At 31.0% G+C, this 8280-nt stretch overlaps 1 pseudogene; it reads left to right on the top strand.

Annotated features, from left to right (window-relative positions):
• The first annotated feature begins 245 nt into the window (after positions 1–245).
• LOC123940689 overlaps positions 246–8280 on the top strand; it is a 194479-nt pseudogene continuing 186444 nt past the window's right edge.

Here is an 8280-nt window from a genome sequence, read left to right as displayed (position 1 = left end):
TGCAATGGCTGAATAAGCTCCAAAAAGCTTCAAACATTCTTTCTGTTAATAACAACTCTAAACTCTGAACAAAATACCACAAACAACATCTTGAGGGCTTTGGAGAGGAAATAAGGCAGACAGATTCTGCAAAGAAGTCGTCATTAGGAAAAAGGGAATAGCACTATATATTTTCTGTTCCAATGGACTTGGCTCAGTGAAGAGTGGCTAAAATTCTAATGTTTTGACCATCTTTATGTGGAACGATGGAATGGAGGAAACACCAGGGCATGACGCCAGCAACCAGAGATGATGGGAGAGTAGGATGGGATCATGGAAAAGAGAGATCCAGCAAAGGGGAATCCCTAAATTGTGTATATAAACTGTGCCTGTTTTTGACAAATCCCTAGACTATGCATGAATAGGGAAAGCTACTAGCAGACCATTCAAATATAAAAGAATTAAACTTTGATTTGAGATGTCACCTACTACAGGTGAGCCAGAGTTAGCAGTTTGAATCTACCAAGTTAATTGCCTTCAAAACCAAAAACATAAATACTCTTCTGAAAAATATAGTAGAATCTAAAGCTACTTTATAATACTTTATAAATTAATATTATATTAATTTATTATTATATTAATTATATATAAATATATATTATATATATTATATATTATATATAAAATATAATTATTTATATTTTGTATATTATATATATAAAATAAATATATTTAATTTTATAGATATAAAATATAAAAATTTTATTATATATAAATTTATATATAAATAATATATATTTATTTTATAAATATATATCTATATATATATTTTTATATATATAAAAATTATTATATTATATTATATTATAAAATAATATAATATTATAATTTATATATATTTTTTATATATTTATATATATAAATATATATATGAAATATATATTTTTAAATATTTTATTTATATATTTTTATATATTTTTATATATAAATATATATTATAAAATAGATATATTTATATATTATAATATATATTATAATAAATTATAATATATATAATTATATATAAAATTATATATATTATATATAATATAAATATAAAAATATATATTATATATAAAATATTTATATTATATATAATATTATATATAATATATAAAATATATTATTATTATAATATTAATATTATAATTACTTTATAATACTTTATAATTAAAATTATAATGTCTAAATTGCAATCCAAATTATGTCACATACAGAAAACCAAAAAAATCTGAAAACCAAGAAAATTGGAGTCATTTTCAAGGGAAAAGATAGTCAACAGAGCCCAACCCTGAGATAAAAAGAAGTTGGAATTCTCAGACAATGATTTTAAAGCAGATGATATAAATGTATATTTAATGATATGAAACAAAATATGCCTGTAGTAAATAAGACAATAGGAAATATTAGCAGAGAAATAGAATGCATAAAAAAAACCAAATAGAAATTTTAGAAGCCAAAAATACCATATTAGAAATTCAAATACCACTAGTTGCATTTAATAATAGAATGGAAATGACAGAGAAAAAATTCAGTGAACTTGAAGAGAGGGCCACAGAAATCATCCAATTTGAAAAAAATAAATAAAAGAAAATAGATTAAAAATAACAATTAACAGATACAAAGAGACATGCAATAGATCAAAGTATCTAACATATGTGTAATTATAGTCTAGTAAAAAAAGGAGGGCAAGGGGGAAAGAAACAAATCCAAAGAAATATTGGCTGAAAGCTTATAAATTTGATGAAAGCTAGATTCAAGAAGCTCAGCAAATTCCAAGCAAAAAAAAATAGAAAAACTTCCCAATCCAAACCCTGGTAGGTTTATCATATTGGTGGGAAACAAAAGATAAGGAAAAAAATCTTGAGGGCAGGAAAACATGCATGCATGCATACATAAAAGAAATAGTGGATAACATAACTAGAAAATTGGCATCAGAAACTGTAGAGGACAAAGGTAGTGAACAAAGGTAGTGAACCAAAGCAAAAAACAAAACAAAACAAAACAAAAAGAACAGGAAAAATATCAATCTGGAATTCTCTATCTAGCAAAAATTCTATCAAGAATAAAAGAGAGGGGCACCTGTGTGGCTCAGTCCTTAAGCATCTGCCTTCATAGGTCATGATCCCAGAGTCCTGGGATCGAGCCCCGCATCAGGTACCCTGCTCAGCGGGAAGCCTGCTTCCTCCTCTCCCATTCCCCCTGCCTCTCTCTCTCCCTGTGTCTCTGTCAAATAAATAAAATCTTTAAAAAAAAAAGAATAAAAGAGAAATAAACACATTTTACATACAGGAAAATGAAGAGTATTAGTCACTTGTAGATCTACACTAAAAGAAAATGTGAAGTTCTTCAGACTGAAAGCCTATGAAACTGGAGAGAAATTCAGCTTTCAGGGACAAATGAGGAGCATAAGAAATGGTAAATATCTTAGTAAATGACAGGCTATATCTTGATCTTAATTTCTTTAAAATGAATGTGGCTATGCAAATTTGTAAAAGACATCAGAAGAGAAGGGAGAAAATGGTCTAAATTACAAGGCTTCCGCATTTCATATTAAGTTATATTAATTCTGATTAGAGAAAATATTTTGGGTGAAAGTAGACTTTTTCTCATTTAAATATTTTTCATCCATCTACCAATATGATTTTAGAAATTGTCACCCACACTAAATACATTTGGATTTTACTCCATTTTTAAATTTATTTGCTGCATCAGCAGAAATACTAAAATTGCAGTAAAATAAGAGTTATTTTCCTACCAGTAGGGCCAGGATGACACATTTACAAATAATTTAATAATTTACAAATAATTTAATAAGAATAATGATAAAAATCACTCTTTCAAAAAATCCTTATGGAATGCCATAATGGAAAAAATATATATATTTGAACTCCTCTGTCACACACACACGTACACACATGTTAATAACAGCTAGATTAAAAGCATATGAAAAGGATTGGAAATATTTTAGCTGTCAAATAAAAACATGCCTTGTGGGGCGCCTGGGTGGCTCAGTGGGTTAAGGCCTCTGCCTTCGGCTCGGGTCATGATCTCAGGGTCCTGGGATCGAGCCCCGCATCGGGCTCTCTGCTTCGCAGAGAGCCTGCTTCCTCCTCTCTCTCTGCCTGCCTCTCTGCCTAGTTGTGATTTCTCTCTGTCAAATAAATAAAATATTAAAAAAAAAAAACATGCCTTGTTTTAAAACAAGACAAAACACTAAAAATGAAATAAATTATGAAAAAAACGGGGAAAAAAGTATTTATATTAGAATGGTTTGTATCAAGAAATATTATAAAATACATAAAATACAACTCAGAAGCTAAGAGAATAAATTAAAACTATTCCTAAAACTCAGTAAAAGAAAAATAGTAAAAAGGAAAAGATATGAATAGATACAAAAGAGATAACCAAAATCATCAACAAATGGGTGAATATATATTATCTACTAATAATCAGTGAGATTCCTGTTAGGCTACAGTGAGATAACATCTTACACCATCACATTAACAGAAATTAAAATACTTAAAAATACCACTTTTTAGTAAGGATGAAGAGTAATGGAAATCCTATATTGCTGTGATAGGTAAATTGGTAATGTACCTCTTTAGACAGCAATTTTGCATTATCAGATACATTAGATACACATATGCTACTCAGCAATTTCACTTATAGATATACTAGAAAAATTATGGGATGAAGGCATATGCATAATAATAATTATTGTAGTACTATTGATAATAGAAAAACATCACTGAAGGGAATGACTCTATTATATTAACGTCATTTAAAAAGAACATTATATGGCAGTGAAAAATGAAAATTAAGACAGGTAAACTTCTCCAGCTCAACATAGATATATCTCACAAGCATAATGTTAAGCAAAAACACAAGCTGTATTTATATCGAATTTTAAAACATAAAACAAAACTCTATATTGTATGTGTGTGCATATAGCTGTAGTAAAATCATCAAGAAATTCATAAAATTATAATCATGAACACTAAATTCAATACAGTGATTTTTCTTGGAAGTTATGATAAGGGAGAGATATATAGCACAGCAGAGAGGATAGTCAGAAAGCTATTAAGCTGGACCTCACAAGAAATGGTCACTTGAACTAGAAAATTCTGGAACTGAGATATGAACTCTTTTTTTTTGTTTAACTTGCCATTTGAACCTAATCCATTAGTAAGGGATCTCATTTTTAATGATTAGATGTTTCTCTTTTCATTATGTGAGAATCCTCACACTGAGCCCAAGCTTCCCTCATCATCAGAAAGAAGCACTTATTTCCTCACGTTGTCACATGACTATACAAGAACACAGAGCTATCATCAGCAAGTATAATTAACAGACTGCACAGCTATTTATACAATATTCACACAAAGCAGCAATGTAAAAACATATTAGTATAATAGATTTGGTGAAAGCTTAACTTGTGCTAAATATTTGAGTCACAGTTTTGGCAATAAAACTTTTCTGCATGTCCTTCCTTCTCTAATATTTAGTGCTGAGAAATGAAGCTTCATTAATATTTTCTGTAAACACAGTATCTGGCCACATTTCAGATCCTTTCAACATTTCATTTTAAATAGCTCACTTTACATCTGAAAAATTGCTTGTCTTGATATAATTCCCTAAAAATTCTCTGCACATATTTCAATGTGATGACTGTCATCCAGGGATCTCATTATGTTTCAGTCATGTGGACACATTAAATATGTAATATATATTTAGTAAACTTCTTTTTTTTTAAACAAGGTACTCAAAATTCTTCAGACAGTAGTTCATAAGTGTTCTTTCTTAGAACTGTGGTACATGAAAGCAAGTGCCTCTGAATTTGCTGTGGATAATCTGAAAAGACCAAGAGGGAAAAAAGTTTTTTTAGTCTCATCATTTTCTCTTCATAAAGAAAAGTTCTGATATTTGATTATTGGAATTTCTCATATGCCCTTGACTAATTTCATCTTCTAATGGGGAAAAAAAAAATTGAAGGCCACAGCTCTGCACATGCAATTTGAGCACCAAACCAAATTTTAAGCATAAGAGCTTTTACAGATCATGACATCCTGTGGATCAAGATTGAAGTCAATAGGTAATTACCCTAAAGGAAGATTCACTCCTGGGGGGAAAAAATTCCTTTGAAACTCAACCCCAAAAGAAAAATTTTAAAGCTCATAAGAGAGACAAATATTATAAAAACACCTACAGCAATAATTTGAAGAACTTATATCAAAAAAAGTAGTACATATATTTTAATCCCTAATTAATAAAGACATTCAAGATCACGCAAGTAGATGTATAGACCAAGATAAGTGGTGAACCAATGTGAAGGCCAGTGAGAAAGAGCCATAAAATCTCAGTAGACTATATATAGTATAATAGCACATATGAAGAGAAAATTTGTCCTTGGAACAAAGCATGGAGAAAATCTTTCAAAATGCATCACAAAGACACAAAAGAAACTTTAAAAATGAAGGAAAACTTAAAAGACAGTGAAGATAGACAAGTTTAAAATCCTTCTACTGGCAGTCCTAGAAGAAATGAATTAAAAAACGGTATTGAAGCAGAAGTATATCTATTATTTTTTTGAGATAAATAAAAACATGTATTCTCAAATTGAATAGCCTTATCATATACCAAACGAGATTGAACAATTAAAAAAAAAAAGAAGGAAGGAAGGAAGGCCAGCCAGCCAGAAGGAAGAAAGAGCCTAGATATATTAAAACTATAGGATTTTAAGAAAAAGATATGCTAATTAAAATTAGCCACCAACATCAAATTATATGCCAAACAAAATTATATTTTGAGAATATATAAAAACATTTCTGACATTCAAAACTAGGAGATTTTATTGACAAGACTATCATTAAAAGAACAACTAAAGGACTTCTATCTATAAAGAGGAAGATAAACCTGGAAGTGAAGGATATGATGTAAATTATAATAGTAAACAGAAAAATGATTTTACACTACTGGTATTTCTAAATTAAATTTTCACCTCTCTTCTCTGTCCTCTCCTTTCCACCCCTTTCTCATTCTGAGTGTGTGTGTGTGTGTGTGTGTGTGTGTGTATAAAACCAAACTGGAACTAAAATTATAAACGATCTCATTCTAAAGTTTTTGTGGAAATATAAAGAACAAGGAATAGTCAAAACAATTTTAAAACATGAGAACAGGGGCACCTGGGTGTCTCAGTCGGTTAAACCTCTGCCTTCAGCTCAGGTCATGATCTTGAAGTCCTGGGACCAGCCCCTGCATCAGGCTCTCTGATCAGCGGGGAGCCTGCTTCCCCCCCACCACCTGCCTCTCTGTCTACTTGTGATCTCTCTCTCTGTCAACTAAATAAATAAAATCTTTAAAAAAATAAATAAAATAGAACAATGTTGAATGACTAACAACTGATTTCAAGATTTATTATAAAGCTACAGAAATAAAAGTACTGTGGTATTGGAAAAAAGATTGAAAAATAAGTGGAACAGAGAGTTCATACATATACATTTCTGGACAACTGATTTTTGACAAAAGTGAAAAGTCATATCAGTACAGAAAAAAATAATGTTCTACATATATAGTGATGGAATATTTGTGTAGCAATATTTTTTAATATTAAGTTAATTTTTTATTAACTTCAAGTTATACTTCATATCATATCCAAAAATAAACTCAAATAGGGTAATAGACCTAAATATAAAACTCAAAACTACACAACCTCTAGAAGAAAGCAGGACAAAATCATCCTGATGCTGAATTAGACAAAGATTTCTTCACTACAATACCAAAATCATGATACTTAAAAAACAAACTGAAAATTGAACTCAATTGAAATACAAAATTTCTGCTCTTCAAAGGTACTCTTCAGAGAATGAAGATAAGCCATAGAAGAAGATAAAATATTGCTAGCATATATAAAACAAGGGGCTTGTGTCCAGAATACAAAGAACTCTCAAGAAATACACAATGGAAAACAACCAAATCAAAAAAATGCCAAAAGATTTGAATAAACACTTTACCAAAGAAGGTATATAAATAGCAAATACACACATGAGAAATTGGAACTTTTGCTTCTGGGAAACAGAATAGATGGACTTTTCCCTTTTTCTCCTGCTAAGTATAACTGGAAATACTAGACATTATTTATAAAAGAAACCTAAGGAGACTCTGAGAGGTAAAGAGAAGAGAGAAGACCAGCAGCACCCTCAGGACCTGAGGAACAATAATGTGACAAATTCCTTGGATTTTCTTTATAAGTCCCATGTCCCAGTCTTGAGAAGCCAGCAAACTGGAAATACCTACAGGCACAAAAATAAAAGCTGTTTTGAAAGCCTGTTCTCTCTAGCTAGAGGGCAGGAAAGGGACAACCTAGCAAGACAGAAAATTTCAAGATAATCCTCTCTCCACTTTAACCAAACACTAGTGAAAAATCTGTGGCCCCATGTGTACCTTCACCAGGAAAGGCTGAGTTGGGAGGCTAAACCTTCATGTTCAAGAGGCTGTAATGAGGCACCCAACATCCTTGCCAGATTGATAGAAGAGAAGGCCATGGAGGAAGCCAGGATTTCATCCCTTTCAGCCAGTAACAAGGCAGGTCCTCCTCCCTCCAGTGTCAGTGGGACCATATAGGGAGTCTGGAATTCTACCATAACTCGGTTTCAGTGAGGTCAAACTGACCACACTGTCAGTGGAAATCACAAAAGAAGCTAGAATTCCCACTCCTCCCCTCTCTCAGATGTTAATGAAAGCTGAGTGGGAAATCTGCACTTCTCTCTCCATCAGGCATTAATGCAGTAGTATCTCCACTAAAAAAAGTAGAAGAGATAAACTCAAAAAACAACATAGATAAATGAAAATGGAATTGTAAAAAATATTCGGGGTATTCAGAGTAAATCAACAAAGAGAAAACAGAAATGAGAAAAAAAAAACAGGAAAAAAAAAGCAGACTTAAGCCCTAATGTATCAATAATTACCAATGTGCTTATCACTCATCTAGACTTACAAATTAAAAAACAGATTGGAAAAGAGTAACATGGCCCAACTGTATGTTGTCTATAAGACACCCACTTGAAATATAGGTAGGTTTATAAGTAAAGAATGTAAGAAGGTATTTCACACAAACATTAATCAAAGGAAAGCAGGAATGGCCATATTGATAGCAGACAAAGTAGACCTAAGAGTAAAGATAGTCACCAGATACAGAGAGAGACAGAATATATGATAAAAGTGTCAATCCACTGAGAAGACACAGCAATCTTAAATGTTTAT

This window comes from Meles meles, chromosome 4 (assembly GCF_922984935.1).
Source record: "Meles meles chromosome 4, mMelMel3.1 paternal haplotype, whole genome shotgun sequence".
Lineage (NCBI taxonomy): Eukaryota > Metazoa > Chordata > Mammalia > Carnivora > Mustelidae > Meles > Meles meles.
This window is presented reverse-complemented; position numbering and strand designations above follow the sequence as displayed.